The following is an 18,004-nucleotide window of genomic DNA, read 5'->3' as shown; positions in this document are numbered from 1 at the left end:
AAGTTGATAAAATTCATAAATACTATTTTAGTATTTTTAAAAAATATATCTTTATTAACTTCAGAGAGGAAGAGAAAGCAACATCAATGATAAAAGAGAATCATTGAGCCACTGCCTCCTGCATGCCCCCTACTGGGAATCGAACCTACAACCTAGGCATGTACCCTTTATTGGAATCAAATCCAGGACCCTTCAGTCCATAGGCCGATGCTCTATCCACTGAGCCAAACCAGCTAGGGCCATAAGTACTATGTTATTTTTCCAATGACTTACAAATTCAACTTCACAGATGAACAGTCAACAGAAAATCTTCAAGTGCCAAATATACAAACCTTTCCACAATAACGATCTTTTTAAAATAAATTTTAAATAAATATACAGTGTCAAGTGAAGAAGTTTGCTTAACTATTGTCCATTTTACAGCAATGGAGTGAATAGGCAAAAGCCATCACATGTAGGAGGTACTTTGACTAAGAATACTTTAAAGGTATCCATTAGTTTTCCAAATTCAAAAAATGGACTGCATCGCCAAACCGGTTTGGCTCAGTGGATGGAGCGTCGGCCTGCAGACTGAAAGGTCCCAGGTTCGATTCCGGTCAAGGGCATGTACCTTGGTTGCCAGTAGGGAGTGTGCGGGAGGCAGCTGGTCGATGTTTCTCTCTCATCGATGTTTCTAACTCTCTATGCCTCTCCCTTCCTCTCTGTAAAAATCAATAAAATATATTTTAAAAAAAATGGACTGCATCATAAGGGGGAGGGGTACCTCAACATAGTTATCCAAATTTCCTTTTAGTACAATAGCTATTTCTATTTTCCCAGGTTCAGCATTAAAAAACTTTACCCAGACCTGCCACTGTTGCTCAGTGGTTGGGCATTGACCCATGAAACAGGAGACCATCCATGGTTTGATTCCTCGTCAGGGCACATGCCCAGGTTGCAGGCTCGATCTCCAGTAGGGGTCATGTAGGAGGCAGCAGATCAATGATTCTCTCTAATCATTGATGTTCCTATCCCTCTCTCCTTTTCCTTTCCTCTCTCTGGAATCAATAAAAAACATATTGTTCACTTGTGGGTCTTTTGACCTTTTCTTCTGAGTATAAAGTCATTACAGTTTTGTACTTTAACTTCAAGTAAGCTCCTTACAAATAGAGAATAAAATCAAAGAGTACTTTTCCCTTTCCAGAGGTGAAATCTAGAGTTACTCTTTAATATAGCTAACTCAGCCAAACTCAAGAAATCTAGTGGTTTGTAAACAAACCATTAACTGCTCTTAATTATATATTAACAAAGCATGTTTATTTCTGTAGTAGAAGCTCTGACCTTTTGAACAAATTAAAGAAAACTAGGAATGTGAGGATAGAAGATATTTGAAAACCATGGAAATACACAAAGTTCAGTCTTTGAATAATTCTGTAAACATACCAATCAAAGGTGATTTGTCTACATGTTATAAACACAACTACAGCATAAATTTGAAAGTCATCTGAGTATAATGGGGCGGAAAGTTTTAGGTTCTAATCCAAACTAAACCACTTACTAGTTGTGTGACCCTGATCAATTGACTTCTGACACTAATTCCCCATCTGTGAATTGGGGGAAAAGCCTTCATACCACATAGAATTATCCTGTGAATTAAATGAAAGAATTTAAGTATCCCCAGTACATAATATATAATCAATTGATGCATGTAATGTTGATTGTTAACACTTATTATGTTAATATGACAGGCACCATACTTTGTACTCATTTAAAACTCTCAGAAAAACTATGGAAGTAGGTATTATTGCCATGTTACACACGAGGCTTAAAAGTTAAATACTTTATTCAATACACAGCAAATTAAGTGGCACAAGAGTCTTAACCACTCTTCTGATATTTATGTGCTTTATTATAACAAAGAACTTTCTCATACCTTCACAATAATCTCAAAAATGGGCTAGGCATCGTCTTCATTTCCAGTATGTGGCAACAACTCAAGAAATGCCTATGATCATACAACAAATAGAACCAGAACTTAAACCTAGGTCTCCTGCCTAAACCAGAGTTCAATCCACAAGACTCTGGTTTTCTACATTATGCTAATCCTATCTAATAAAAGACAAAAAGGCCCTAACCGATTTGGCTCAGTGGATAGAGAGTCAGCCTGCGGACTCAAGGGTCCCAGGTTCGATTCCGGTCAAGGGCATGTACCTTGGTTGCGGGCACCCCCCAGTGGGGAGTGTGCAGAAGGCAGCTGATCGATGTTTCTCTCTCATCGATGTTTCTAGCTCTCTATACCTTCTCCCTTCCTCTCTGTAAAAAATCAATAAAGTATATTTAAAAAAAGACAAAAAGGGTAATTAACCATACCTCTGCTACGCTTCCCATTAGCTAATCAGGGCCATATGCAAATTAGCCGCCATCTTGGATGGCGGCTAATTTGCATACTGAAGGCAGGGCTGGCCAGCACCAGACGCCATCCAGGCCAGATGTGGCCCTGGGCGGCCGGGCTTAGGCGGCGCGATCAGTCGCCTAAGCCCCGCCCCCATCCGGCCCCCAGGTGGGCCTGCTTCTGGGATGGCGATCCCAGAGCAGGCAAGTGCAGAGGGCGGGCGGCCCCCAGGTGGGCCTGCTCCTGGGATGCCATGACGATCCCAGAGCAGGCAAGTGCGGAGGAGGGCGTCGGGCCCCCAGGTGGGCCTGCTTTTGGGATGCCATGGAGATCACAGAGCAGGAAAGTTCCCCACAGGCAGCACCCAGCAGGGCCTGCCCTCGGTCTCTGAAGTGATCCGGTGCTCCATGAGCAGGAAAGCGCAGCCTGTAGGCAGCACCCCACCCTGGCCATAGCTCAGGGAGAGAAAAACCGGCAGTGTTGGCCAGGAGCCTGAGAGATCAACACATAGGGGCGCCTGCTCCAAGCCTCCATGGAGTGACTGGTGGCAGGCCCCCAGCAGACACACACACTCTCTCTCACACACACACATACACACACACACACAGCACCTGCTCTGAGCCTCCAATGCGGCCTGGGGACAGGCCACCAGTGGACACACACACACACACACACACACACACACACACACACAGGACGCCTGCTCCGAGCCTCTGCTGCCAGACTGTGGCCATCAGTAGGACATCCACTGAGGGCTCCCAGACTGTGAGAAGGGCAGGCTGGGCTGAGGGAACGCCCACCCCACCCCCCAGTGCACGAATTTCATGCACCGGGCCTCTAGTCCTATATAATGAGAAACATGCAAATTAACTGTCCCTCTGCTATGCTCAAGCCACGCCCACAAGCCAATCACAGTGACTATGCAAATTAACCCAATATGACAGTTAATTTGCATATGCAGGTGGTGACGGTGTGGGCCGAAGGCGGCCAAGGCCGCAGGCTCCTGGGACCATTGCTGGCCCGGGAGGCGAGGCCAGGCGTGCCTAGCCACGCCCGCAGGCTCCCGGGACCTTGCCAGCGGAGAGCAAAGCGGGAGAGGAGCGGGCAGAGAGCGAGAGGTTTGGAGGACTTGGCAGAGCAGCAGACCACTGGACATAGAGCACAGCGAGAGAGAGGGCGGCTTGTAGGGCGCGGCTCCCTGTCACCCCAGCTTCCCCATCACAGCTGTGGAAACTGACAGCAGGTAGGAGGAAGTCCCACCCCACAGAATCAGCCAGAATCAGCCTTTGGTCAGACAGCTCTCAACAGCCTGACAGCTAGGACTCTCATTCACGTGAATCTCAGACCGTGACAGTAGAGAGGTGGGACTATGTCTAAAGAACAACTGTTGATATAACGTGGCTCTGCAGCTGAAAGATGCTGGCGTTATCGACAAGAAGTGTCTGCAGAGCAGCGTGCATCTGATCTTGAAAGAAGGCGGCATCTGCGACAGGATGTATCTGAACACCAGCTACTGAAAAACGTCGCTCTGAGGCCGAAAAACACCGGCGTTATCGACAGAAAATGTCTAAAGACCAACGTGCCTTTGAAGTTGAAGGAAGGCAGTGGCGACAACAGAATATATCGAGAGAACAGTCATCAACAAGTACTACCAATACTGGTAGAAACTGCCTTCTGAGCGAAAATGGAGTACATAAGGATGCAATTCTCGAACACAGTTGTGGTGGAATGACTGTTCGATGTGAATTTTGCCTATCGCTAAATTTCTCTGATAAAAAGCCATCCGATGGGAAATTTACTTGATGTTGTAACAAAGGGAAAGTCTGTCCAAATGATATACATTTTCCAGATTACCCAGCATATTTAAAATTAATGACAAACGAAGATTCTGACAGTAAAAATATCATGGAAAATATTCGTTCCATAAATAGTTCTTTTGCTTTTGCTTCCATGAGTGCAAATATTGCATCGCCATCAGGATGTGGGCCATACTGTTTCAGAATACACGGACAGACAAGTTTATCACCGTACTGGAACTTTACATCCTTCGGATGGTGTTTGCTCAACTCTATATTTTGGATACAGCCAAAGCTACAAGTAAAAGATTAGCAATGCCAGAAAACCAGGGCTGCTCAGAAAGACTCATGATCAACATCAACAACCTCATGCATGAAATAAATGAATTAACAAAATCGTACCAAATGCTACAAATCTGAAGCAGCAGCAAAAGGTATTGCTCCCACGGAGGTAACAATGGCAATTAAATACTATCGTCACAGTGACCCAGGTAGATATAATTCTCCCCATGTAACCGAAGTTGCTGTCATATTCAGAAATGAAGATGGAGAACCTCCTTTTGAAAGGGACTTCTCATTCATTGTAAACCAGATCCCAATAATCCAAATGCCACTAAAATGAAACAAATCAGTATCCTGTTTCCTACATTAGATGCAATGACATATCCTATTCTTTTTCCACATGGTGAAAAAGGCTGGGGAACAAATATTGCATTAAGATTCAGAGACAACAGTGTAATCAACAATAATACTAGACAAAATGTAAGGACACAAGTCACACAAATGCAGTATTATGGATTTCATCTCTGTGTAGGACACATTTAATCCTATATTAAATTATTTTTTTAATATATTTTATTGATTTTTTTACAGAGAGGAAGGGAGAGGGATAGAGAGTTAGAAACATCTATGAGAGAGAAACATCGATCAGCTGCCTCCTGCACACCTCCCACTGGGGATGTGCCTGCAACCAAGGTACATGCCCTTGACCAGAACCGAACCTGGGACCTTTCAGTCTGCAGGCCAATGCTGTATCCACTGAGCCAAACCGGCCAGGGCTTAATTCTATTTCAAATGCAGGAAAATTAACTCAACAGTTTATCGTGGATTCATATTCAAAAATGGAGGCAAATAGGATAAATTTCATCAAAGCAAACCAATCTAAGTTGAGAGTTGAAAAATATAGTGGTTTGATGGATTATCTCAAATCTAGATCTGAAAATGACAATGTGCCGATTGGTAAAAGGATAATACTTCCATCATCTTCTGAGGGTAGTCCCAGAAATATGCAGCAGCAATACCAGGATGCTATGGCAATTGTAACGAAGTATGGCAAGCCTGATTTATTCATAACCATGACATGCAACCCCAAATGGGCAGATATTGCAAACAATTTACAAGGCTGGCAAAAAATTGAAAACAGACCTGACTAGTTTTTAATATTAAGCTGAATGCTCTTTTAAATGATTATCTGTAAATTCCATTTATTTGGCAAAGTAATAGCTAAAATTCATGTCACTGAATTTCAGAAACGCGGACTGCCTCACACTCACATATTATTGATATTAGATGGTGAGTCCAAATTACGTTCCTCTAATTAATTCCCTTTCAATGTACACGAATTTCGTGCACCGGTCTACTAGTAAATCTATAAACACTTGTGAATGAAGAAATTTCTAGCCCTACTCACTTTGGCTCAGTGGACAGAGGGTCAGCCTGCAGACCAAAGAATCTCAGGTTCAGTTCCAGTCAAGAGCACATGCCCAGGTTGTGGGCTCAATCCCCAGTAAGGGGCATGCAGAAGACAGCCAATCAACGATTCTCTCTCATCATTGATGTTTCTCTTTCTCATTCTCCCTTCCTCTCTGAAATAAATAAAAAACAAATTAAAAAATATTTTAGCCCTAACCGGTTTGGTTCAGGGGATAGAGCGTCGGCCTGCAGACTGAAAGGTCCCAGGTTTGATTCCAGTCAAGGGCATGTACCTTGGTTGCAGGCACATCCCCAATAGGAGGTGTGTAGGAGGCAGCTGATCAATGTTTCTCTCTCATCGATGTTTCTAACTCTCTATCCCTCTCCCTTCCTCTCTGTAAAAAAAAAAAAAAATAGATTTTTTTTAAAAATATAAAAAAATAAAAACAGAACTCCTTCCAGAAGAAAATAAGATAGGTTGTGTATGAAAAAAAATAGATTGATACATGATCTATATTAGTTAATGCTTCTTCCCAATGGCTGTCAACATTCAAGTTGGCCAGAACATGAAATACATATTTACTTTAGAAAGTCACCAACTTTATACTTACACAAAATCTGTAAGAATAAAAAATAGCCCAGTGCTTATTAAAGGATATTTTGACAGTACTATTATTGTTTTCTGTAATATGTTTCTTGCATCACTGAATCGAACTATAGAAGTTTTATATTTCTTTGTAAGTCAGTTTCTCCTGCAAAGTCATTCCCTCTCTTTGTTTATAAAGAGGGAAAGGATATCCATCTATGGAGAGATATGAATCTATCTATGGAGAAACGTGAGACCCAAACACAAGGCAGTGCATAAGGCCTGATACCAAAAGTGCACATCATTTTATTTATTTAGTTTTATTTGTCTTCTTTTTACCCCCTAGAACAGAAAACTTAGAGAATCAAGCCAATTAGTTAATACTGATGCATTATTAAACATAGAATTTTTATTATCTAAATTATAATTTTTTCATCTAGAATTACTTTTACTTTGGGTTTTAGTCTTGACAATATTTTTAAATGTTTAAAAGAAACAACTAGCCCAGGCGGTGTGACTCAGTAGTTGAGTGCTGACCCATGAACCAGGAGGTCACAATTCAATTCCCACTCAGGGCACATGCCTGGATTGCAGGATCAATCCCCGGTAGAGGGCTGCGGGAAGCAACGGATCAATGATTCTCTCTCATCATTGATGTTTCTATTTCTCTCCCTTCCTCTCTGAAATCAATAAAAAATATATTTTTAAAAATAAAAAATAAATCAATAAATAAAAAGGAATAACTACTTTTTTGTCCTGGCTGGTGTGACTACATTGGTTGGGCATTGTTCCGTGCATTGAAGGATTGCCGGTTTGATTCCCATCATGGCATATGGTCATGGCATATACTCGGGTGCAGGCTTGATCCCTGTTTGGGGGCATGCAGGAGGTAACTGAATCAATGCTCTCATATCAATGTTCCTCTCTCTCTCCCTCTTCCTTCCTCTCTAAAAAAAAAAAAAAAAAAAAATCAATGAAAATATTTTTTAAAATAATAATAAAAGGAACAACTACTTTTTTAAAACCAAAAGGTCACCTGATTTTTGTCAAAGATGACACTACAGAAGAATGAAAAAGAAAGTTTCAATTTATTATGCTGGATTAACTAGATACCCACATGAATGTGTTTTAGACTACTATCAAATGTCATACACAAAAATCAATTCAGACAGACAATGGATCTATATGTTAAGGGTAAAAAATAATGCTTTTTAGAAATGAAAAAAAATAGGAGAGCATCTCCATGATCTTAGAGTAGGCAAAGATCTCCCTATAAAACAATTCACATAAAATAGTTTTTAAAAAAATGGATCAATTGGATTATATTACAGTTTAAAACTTCTGTCCGAGCAAAAAACATCAACACTTAACAAAATAAATATTAACCCACAGAGTGGAAGAAAATATTTGCAACTCATGCCTAAAATACATTTACTTCAAAAATTCATATAAACCATAACAACAAGACAGAGAACCCAATATTTTTTATCGCTTTTTTGTTGTTACTAATACTCACACGAGGATATTTTTCCATTGATTTTTAGAGAGTGGAAGAGAGAGAGAAAAAGACAGAGAGAAACATCAATGTGAGAGAAACACGTTGACTGGTTGCCTCCTGCACTTGCCCCGACTAGGGCCCAGGCCAGGGAGGAGCCTGCAACTGAGGTACGTGCCCTTGACCTCAATCAAACCCAGGACCTTTCAGTCAGCAGGCCGACACTATTCACTAAGCCAAACTGGCTAAGGCCCAATATTGTTTAAATGGGCAAAGACCAGGCATTTCATACACAATAGAGATACAATTAGCTAATAACATGAAATGATGATCTACTTCATCAGTCATCAAAGAAACAAAAACCAACAATAAAATGTTTTTTAAAAAGGCAAAACCAAATATTAACAAGAATGTAGAGCACCAGAACTCTGATATGCTACTGGCAGGAGTGTAAATTGATACAACCACTTTGAAAAACTAGTTGGCATATCTACAGTTCAATAAATACACTCTATCTGACCCAACCAGTTCAATCCTAGGTATATACCCAATTTCTATTTCATGCATACATATAAAAAAATGCATGTATATGTACATCTAAAGACATGTAGAGCAATGCTCATAGCAGCACTATTTGTGACTACCTAAATGCCCATCAACAAGATATATAACTTGCTGATTAGTCACACAGTGAAATAGTATACAGCAATGAAAATAAGTTAAAAGTTCATGCAACAATATAAAACTCACAAGCATACTGTTTAGCCAAATAAGACACAAAGGAGAGCCTACTTTATGTCTGTTTATGTAAAATTCAAGAACAGGTAAAACTAACATGTGGTAATACAGTTCATTTACTAGTAAGCATGGCTGACCCCATCTACATGTACACATGTATATGTGTGAACGCATGCATGCATGTGTACACACACACACACACACACATACACAGCATACAATGAAAGCAGGACCAATGGTAGTCCTTCCATGAGATGTTATATGGCTAATGAGGCAGCCTAACACACAATTCTCTCTAGAGAGCAAAAAATAAGGCTGAAACTTTGTCAGTGACCAAGCCAACAGAAGGAGACAGTCCTAAGAGAATATCATTTAAACACTTAGATTTAGTTTTATCTGATGCCAGATAAACAATCTGAACTTTTCAATTTCATAAGTAAAAAAAATTTCCTTAGTTGACTGATGACTTATAGGAAATGAGATGAGGAAGCATCTGTGTATCATTCATAGGTCCAAACTAGCTTGGTTATTCCTGGAATAGAAGACTGATTCATTTCAAGATACATTAATTAAGCATGTTTTGTACTATGCACTTACCATAATTAAGACATCTCAGCTCTGCACAACCATTTATCTTTAATGGACAGTTGCAAGTTAAATATTAATAATTCAGCAAGACCTATGTGAAATGTCTGATATAAAGATCCCTAGTATCTTCAATTTTTATAAATATTTTCCTTTAATCAATTTGCAGTTTTCCTCACCAAAGCTATTTTTCAAAGCTGCCTAACCACAATACAGCATTTTTTAAATATTTACAAAAAATTACAATTCTTTATTTTTTTCTTCAAAGAGGAAGGGAGAGGGAGAGAGATATACAAAAACATCAGTGATGAGAGAGAATCACTGATCAGCTGCCTTCTGCACACCCCACACTGGGGATCGAGCCCGCAACACAGGCATGTGCCCTGACCAGGGAATGGAACCATGACCACGTGGTTCATAAATCGAAGCTCAACCACTGAGCCACGCCAGCTGGGCAATATAATTACGATTCGTAAGTGATTGCTTTCAAAAAGTACAAAACAGGTCTTACATTTATAAAGACTGTTCATTCAAATTTCACAATACTGTACTTAGAATGGTTATGAATTTGTCAATTAGTAAAATTTAGAGAAAAGACTAAATTTTCATTAAGTTTATTCAGTGATTTTTATCTTTAAAGATGTTATTCAACATCAGTTTCTTTAAAATCCAGTCACAGGTTATAAAGGATTATTTCACCCTTTCTAAAAACCATGCTCCATCTGTCCTAAAAATTTTCAGTGGTTTTGATCAGTGCAACAATAAAGAAAAAGTCTTAAGAGCAAATAATACAATTAAGATAGGACAAACCAATGTAAGGCATTCCTCTCTCAGGAGAGAGTGCTCTAATCAGAAATATTTTCTGATATCAACGTCAAGGGCTAATATCAAAATGCAAAGACCTTGAATCTTATCAAATCTGTAACAATTCCTTTAACTTCTTGTATTTTTACCATCATTTTCTCAGAGAGGACAAAAAGTTTTTACCAGCACACTAATCCACCACTAAGTGGATGCTCCACCACCTGTAAGAATCTATAGTGGAGGTTAAGGAGTTCCCAAACTAGTTTCAATATTTCAAAAACTTTTAACTGCCATAACCAAATATCATATAGTTTAATCTTGTTATTTTCAGTATTTATGTTCTATTAAGTTGCCACAAACTCTAAATTAGCCAATACGAAACCATTTCTCCTAAGGGAAATGCAGGGTGAAGTTCCTACAAGTCTCTGGTCACATTTTCATCAGCCGAACAATATATAACCTTGCTTTATGTGTGTTTCTGTTTTAAAACACCTTATTTAGTATACGACCATGATAAGAACACTGTTTACCATATGATTGCTGAAAGAAGGCAGGACACAACCTTATTAAAGCTCAGTTGGGAACAAGTGCCTTGTGCTAACCAACTTATTATTTCATTTAGTTTTTTTCTAATAAACCTAATCAACTTAATGAAGTTTAATCTAATATTTTGATTTAAAAAATGAAAAATCTGGGGGGAGGGGAGAGACAGAAAAGGGCATAAAGGAGATAAATGGTAATGGAAAAAATAAATTAATTAAAATAAACTTTCTTTCAAAGAATAACTGGAGGTGTGTGGGCGGAAAGGGTCTCAGAGTTTTTATTAATTCCTGCACATTAAAAAAAAAATTCAAACCTGAAGATGGCATGTCATATAGGGTAAAAAGTAGTACAATTGTGAGTACACGAAACAGAGTTTATTTTTGTATTATTATTAATTATTGCATTATTTTCCATATGAAAAATGTAAACCTACATTTGCCCTACCCTGTATAGCAGAAATCAATAAAGGTTAAAAGAGACACTTGCTAGAAACTCTAACAGGGCATTTTGATATTCCACTCAAGGTTACAAAATTATTATAAATGCTGATTCTGACTTTAACTAAGGAAATTTTTCTTATTTGAAAAACCAGGGTAATTTGACAGTGAGGTAGCAACATATATCAGAGAAACACACAGGTGCCAAATACCAAATACTTGATTATCAGAACTTGAGACTAAACATATCCCACAGGAGTTATTGCCAAAAAACACTTTATTCCATTGTTTTAAGTGTGTGGCACCATTTCCCACAGTAAGAGAACCCACAATGTAAAAATTAACTAACTGAGAAACACAGATCATCAGAGGGAAAAAAGATATGTCAAGTGTCATCAAGCTTCCCTACTAAAAGCAAGTTTTAAACTGTCCTGCCTTATCGAAGTCTAATTTCTGGTTTTAATTTCAAACACTTATCACTAAAGCCTTTTATCTTTTTATATCTCAACAGAGGCCTGATGCACGAAATTCATGCAAGGGGCTTGGCCCTTGCAGCCGTGGCAGCTTGCCTCGGCCCTCACAGCCCCGGCTTTGTCTGGAAGGTTGTTTGGCTGTCTGGTCTAATTAGCATATTACGCTTTTATTATTATAGATTAACACAGTTGGATCTCTACAATTATATAAAACCAAACTCCTAAGAACATCAAATCCAACTAGTTCCACCCACAAATGCAAAGGTTTCTCTTCTCAGTCCCCACACCATAAATCCCTCTGAAGCTTGTAACCAACCAAGTCATCACTTCCTTCCTTCCTTTGAAACTCTCATCTTTCACCTCTACTTCTTCCTAGTTTTCCTCCTACTTGAAGGTAAAAATTTTCCAAGTCTCTGACCCTCCATTTTTTCATGCATTATGACTCTTCCTTTCTGCTGCCCAAAAGATGTACGTCCCTTTCTAATCCTCTTTCCATAGGTGAAGTTATTATAACTGTCTTTCAAATAATTTTGACATATAAACAGCTTATATATCTATCCCCAACTTCCATCCCAAACTTCAGACTAGCATATTCTGAGCGCTCAATCTAGATGTCCCAAAAGTACCTTGTATTCAATAAGTACAACTCCCTATTCATTTTCTTCCTAACTCCCCAAAATTATCTGTCAACAATTTCAATGACATATCTAACCACCAAACCTAAAAACCTTTGAGATATCTTAACTCTTTCCTTTTTCTACCATATAATATCAACAAACCCTACTTATTCTTCTAAAAGGTCTCGAAAAAAACTGCCCACTCTTTCTATCCCAGTGTTGTTGCTTCAGTTCAGGCCATCATCACCCCATTAAACAAGTGTAATAGCCTAATTAATCTCCTATTCCTATCTATTATTTATCTGTTCACAATATATGTCTTCATAAACACAGCCTTGATTCTAATTTTTCAGTCCCCTAATTTAAAAAAAAAATACAACTTTCCCCCACCTTCAATTTCTGGAGAATTATTCATCAAAGTCCAATTCAATGATCCATCAGAGTTAACTGCTCTCTCCCTTACTTCCATCATAACTAATTCTTCTATCGCAGAATTTACAATGTAGTTTAATATGACTCTATTTCCTACTTGATTATCGGCTCCTTGAAGGACAGTGCAATTCATTTTTATTCTTAGTAACTTTATATTAAACAGAATTCACCAATACGACTTTTGTTATATTGAACTTTTTAATTGAAAAAGTATGAAATGAACTTTTTTAATCAAATTTCATACTTTTTAAAATTCCTTACTTTTAAGCAACTCACACTGTAGGTTCCTGCCTGTGGTCTAAGGCAAAATTTTGAAAGTTGTTTTAATTATCTATCCTTGACTGCTGATTTGTTCAGAAATTTTATAAGCACAAATGTATAGCTAAAGCAGTGAATCTCAACCTTCCTAATGCTGCGACCCTTTAATACAGTTCCTCATGTTGTGGTGGCCCCCAATTTCATTGTTACAAATTGAACATAATTAAAGCATACTGATTAATGACAAAAACAATATGTAAATTATATATGTGTTTTCCGATGGTCTTAGGCGACCCCTGTGAAAGGGTCGTTCGAAGGACAAGAACAAAAATAACCTATTTAGATACATCTTTAAGTTTCACAATGATACCTTTGTAACATTTTATTAAAAGTTACTTTATACCTATTAATGTAATATTCTTAATGCTGATGAGATATCCTATATTTCTCTACCTCACCTCCAAGGATGGAAAATAATACCCAAAACTATTATTTTCTATAAGACTTTTTGCCTGTTTATAGTCTTCTGGCATACTCTGAGTCACTACAAATTAAGGAAAGTTATTAACACCTCTCAGTTGCTTTGTGTCATTTAAATGTAACTTAAAACCTGTGGCATTAGTCTGATAGGTAGCAAATGGTTTCTAGGAATCCAAACAACTGGTAAAGCAACCTAGGTGAGAATTACAGAACTTGATCAGACAATAAAATTAAAAGGGAGTTATGAAATATTTACAAAAGACGTAAACTTGAATTTAGAAGGAACCAAAGGGCATTGTCTTGGAGTCACACTGAATTATAGGGACAATTTTTGTTAAAGGTTTAGTGTGCATGAGAAAAAAATCACCTGGACAAAGGCAGCTTCCAGCGCCAATGTCAGGCTGATGATCACAGAAATTTCCCACTGCTTGAGACAAAACACTGCCCTTAAGTGACTAACCAACCTCCAAAATGAATTAGAATTAAATACAGAAATTAAGTATATCTAACTCATGACATTAATATTTCCATGTTAAGCTTAAAACTATACATATTCTTTCTTAAAGTTCTTGTAATACTTAAGAAAATTTTAATATTACAGAATCTGATAGCCTCATGATTTTAAATTTAAAGTAGTAACTGATCAGACTTGTAAGTTTAAAGTATTTGGTTTGCCCTAGCTGGTTTAGCTCAATGGATAGAGCATCGGCCTGTGAACCAAAGGATCCTGGGTTCTATTCTGGGTTTGATTCCAGTCAAGGGCACATACCTCAGTTGCAGGCTCCTCCCAAGCCTAGGCCCTGGCCCTGGCCCTGGTCAGGGTTCATCCAGGAGGCAACCAATCGATGTGCTTCTCTTACATTGATATTTCTGTCTTTCCCTCTCTCATCCACTCTCTAAAAAACAAAGGAAAGCCCAGCCAGCGTGGTTCAGTGGTTGAGCATCAAACTATGAATTAGGAAGTCACGGTTTGATTCCCAGTCAAGGCACATGCCTGGGTTGCAGGCTCAATCCCCAATAGAGGGCATGTAGGGGGCAGCAGGTCAATGATTCTCTCTCATCATTGATGTTTCCATCTCTCCCTCTCCCTTCCTCTCTGAAATCAATAAAAATCTACACTAATAAAAGAGAAAAATGGTAATTGGCGTACGGCGATACCATTTTCATTGGCTAATCAGGGCTATATGCAAATTAACTGACAACTAAGACTGGCAGTTAACAGCCAACTAAGATTGGCAGTTAACTGCCAACAGGATGGCGGCTAATTTGCATATGTAGGCACAATGCAGGGAGGCGAAAGGGAAAGCAGGAAGAAGCCCCCTGCCACTGACAGTGATCGGAAACCCAGGGGGGAGCTAAGAGCTGGGGGGCAGGGCAAAGGCGGCCCTGGGGCCGCCTTTGCCCTGCCCCCCAGCCATGATCGGAGAATCAGGCGCCTTTGCCGCCCTGGCCAGTGATAGCAGGAAGTAGGGGTGGAGCCAGCGATGGGAGCTGGGCACGGTCGAAGCTGGCAGTCCCGGGAGCTAGGGGTCCCTTGCCTGGGCCTAAAGCGAAGCCCACGATCGTGGCGCCCCCCCCGCTGCCACTGCAGGTCCCCGCTGCCCGGGCCGGATGCCTAGGCCAGAGGCGTTAGGCCTGGGCAGGGGCGGAGCCTGCAACCGCGGGGAGCTGGGGGTCCCCTGCCCAGGCCTGACACCTCTGCCGGAGGCCTCAGGCCTGGTCAAGGGGCCGATCCAGTGATTGGTGATCGGAGGGTGATGAGGGTCAACTCCTCTGGCGGAGGCGTCAGGCCTGGGCAAGGGGCCGATCCAGGCGATCGGAGGGTGATGGGGGTCAACGCCTGAGGGCTCCCAGTATGTGAGAGGGGGCAGGCTGGGCTGAGGGACACTCCCCCCCCCCACACACACACACCCAGTGCACGAATTTCGTGCACCGGGCCCCTAGTATATATTAAAAAACTATGGAAAAATATCCTCAAGGGTGAGGATTAAAAAAAAATAGAAATGGCTTATGTTAAAGTCATAATAATTCCTTTAGATGACTCATACATTTTTCTGCCCTCAATGGAAATTTTTTGTAATTATAATGACAGGTTTCATTTTTAAGAGCCTTCTATCAATACTGATTGTTTATACCATCTGTGGTCATTACCAATCTTTTCTACTAAGTTTCTGAAACTGGCTTCTCTATGAGTTCCTACCTAATATGAACTCCAGGGTGACACATTCACTATCCTTCGATTCCCATGACTTCCATTTCTATCTGTGAAGCAAAGAGTAGTGTTTTGGAAAAGCATGAGCTTTGAAATCAGGTATTTGTCACTAAGAGTGTTAACAAACTTCTCTAAGCCTCCATTTCTACATCAATAAAATAACAAATAGCATTTACTGAGCACCTATTTTATATCAAGTACCTTATATATCCTATATGTGAGTAGAAAGTACTATCTATAATAATAAAAGCATAATATGTTAATTAGACCAGACAGTGGAACAACCTTCCAGACATATAGACGAAGCTGGGACTGCAAGGGCCGAGGCAAGCGGCCACTGCTGCAAGGGATGAGCCCCTTGCACAAATTTCATGCATCGGGTCTCTAGTATCTACACTAATCTACACTAATAAAAGAGAAAAATGGTAATTGGCGTACGACGATACCCTTTTCATTGGCTAATCAGGCCTATATGCAAATTAACTGCCAACTAAGATTGGCAGTTAACTGCCAACAAGATGGCGGTTAATTTGCATATGTAGGCACAATGCAAGGAGGCGAAAGGGAAAGCAGGAAGAAGCCCCCTGCCACTGACAGTGATCAGAAACCCAGGGGGGAGCTAAGAGCTGGGGGGCAGGGCAAAGGCAGCCCTGGGGCCGCCTTTGCCCTGCCCCCCAGCCATGATCGGAGAATCAGGCGCCTTTGCCGCCCTGGCCAGTGATAGCAGGAAGTAGGGGTGGAGCCAGCGATGGGAGCTGGACACGGTCGAAGCTGGCAGTCCCAGGAGCTAGGGGCCCCTTGCCTGGGCCTAAAGCGGAGCCCACGATCGCGGGGCCGCTATAGCTGCGGGTCCCCGCTGCCCGAGGCGGACGCCTAGGCCAGAGGTGTCAGGCCTGGGCAAGGGGCCAATCCTGCGATTGGAGGGTGATGGGGGTCAATGCCTGAGGGCTCCCAGTATGTGAGATGGGGCAGGCTGGGCTGAGGGACACTCCCCCCCGCCCCACACCCAGTGCACGAATTTCGTGCACCGGGCCCCTAGTCCTATGTAATAAAAGGCTAATATGCAAATTGACTGAACGGCAGAATGACCAATCGCTATGACACTCACTGACCATTAGGGGGCAGATGCTCAAAGCAGGTGGTCAGTGTGCTCCCACAGGGGGAGCGCCGCTCAGCCAGAAGCTGGTCTCACGGCTGGAGAGTGCAGTGGCAGTGACGGGAGCCTTTCCCGCCTCCACTGCAGTCGGACACACCCCTGAGGGCTCCTGGACTGCGAGAAGGCGCAGGCTGGGCTGAGGGCTCCCCCATCCCTACCCCCAGTGCACAAATTTTGTGCACCGGGCCTCTATTCATTTATAATAAGAAAAACAAGGCTTAGAGATAAATAATTTGCTTAGTTACAGAGCTCACAAATGCTAGAGCTAGGATTTATTAAAACACATTGTATGCAGGAAACATATTTATACATTTTACGTATTTATTTATTTTTTTTTTAAATATATTTTATTGATTTTTTACAGAGAGGAAGGGAGAGAGATAGAGAGTTAGAAACATCAATGAGAGAGGAACATCGACCAGCTGCCTCCTGCACATCTCCTACTGGGGATATGCCCGCAACCCAGGTAGATGCCCTTGACCGGAATCGAACCTGGGACCTTTCAGTCCGCAGGCTGACGCTCTATCCACTGAGCCAAACCGGTTTCGGCCATTTTACGTATTTATACGTTCTACCAGTGTAGTAGAGCACGGGACACGTATTAATACGTTTTTTATAGACTAGCGGTAGAATGAGGGTAACGTATAAATACGTAAACTAAAGGTATCGTAATTTTACTGAACGTTGCCATTGCGTAAAAAATTAGCAAAAATGGCCCGCGCCATCTGTTAGCGTGCGATAAAAACTACCCGCAAACAATGTGTTAAATTCAGGTCTGATTCCAAGCTCACAGTTTTTTTTCCACACCACAAAGCAGTAACTATAAAATGAGTCTGTTTGCCCAAAAGAGATGTTCAGCAATGGTTATTTCCATATGCCCCTCACTGTTGTTCCATGTTGGTCAGAATCAATTTCACACCAGCAATTCTCTTCAACTTTTAAACTACCAGCAAAGCATTTATCAAAAGATGCGATAGCCCTAGCCGGGTTTGCTCAGTGGATAGAGCAATGGCCTGCAGACCAAAAGGTCCCAGGTTCAAGGTCAAAAGCAAGTACCTCGGTTGCAGGCTCCTCCCCAGCCCAGACCCTGCTTGGGTCTCGCACAGGATGCAACCAATCAATGTGTTTCTCTCACACTGACGTTTCTCTCTGTCTTTCCTCCTCTTCCACTCTCTCTAAAAATCAATGGAAAAATATCCTCAAGTGAGGATTTTAAAAAAAAGTGCTGCTAATCTTTATTAGTGAATTATTTAATTAATCCACTAATTAAAACCATATCACATTATGCCAAACATACTCAGGATCTTTTGTTGTTGTTAAAAGAGCCTA

General features: G+C 40.8%; 1 protein-coding gene across 7 annotated transcripts in view; it reads right to left on the bottom strand.

Annotated features, from left to right (window-relative positions):
* The window catches only part of ZZZ3 (zinc finger ZZ-type containing 3), a 125,729-nt gene that overhangs the window by 94,109 nt on the left and 13,616 nt on the right, over positions 1–18,004 (bottom strand). For all 7 annotated transcript variants that reach the window (XM_059689143.1, XM_059689146.1, XM_059689145.1 and 4 more), the window contains exon 2: positions 1,538–1,625. The gene's annotated coding sequence lies outside the window, so the exon portion shown is untranslated. The remainder of the gene's footprint in view (positions 1–1,537; positions 1,626–18,004) is intronic.

Source organism: Myotis daubentonii, chromosome 3 (assembly GCF_963259705.1).
Source record: "Myotis daubentonii chromosome 3, mMyoDau2.1, whole genome shotgun sequence".
Taxonomy (NCBI): domain Eukaryota; kingdom Metazoa; phylum Chordata; class Mammalia; order Chiroptera; family Vespertilionidae; genus Myotis; species Myotis daubentonii.
The sequence above is the reverse complement of the archived record's forward strand: the minus strand, read 5'-3'. Positions and strand labels throughout refer to the sequence as shown.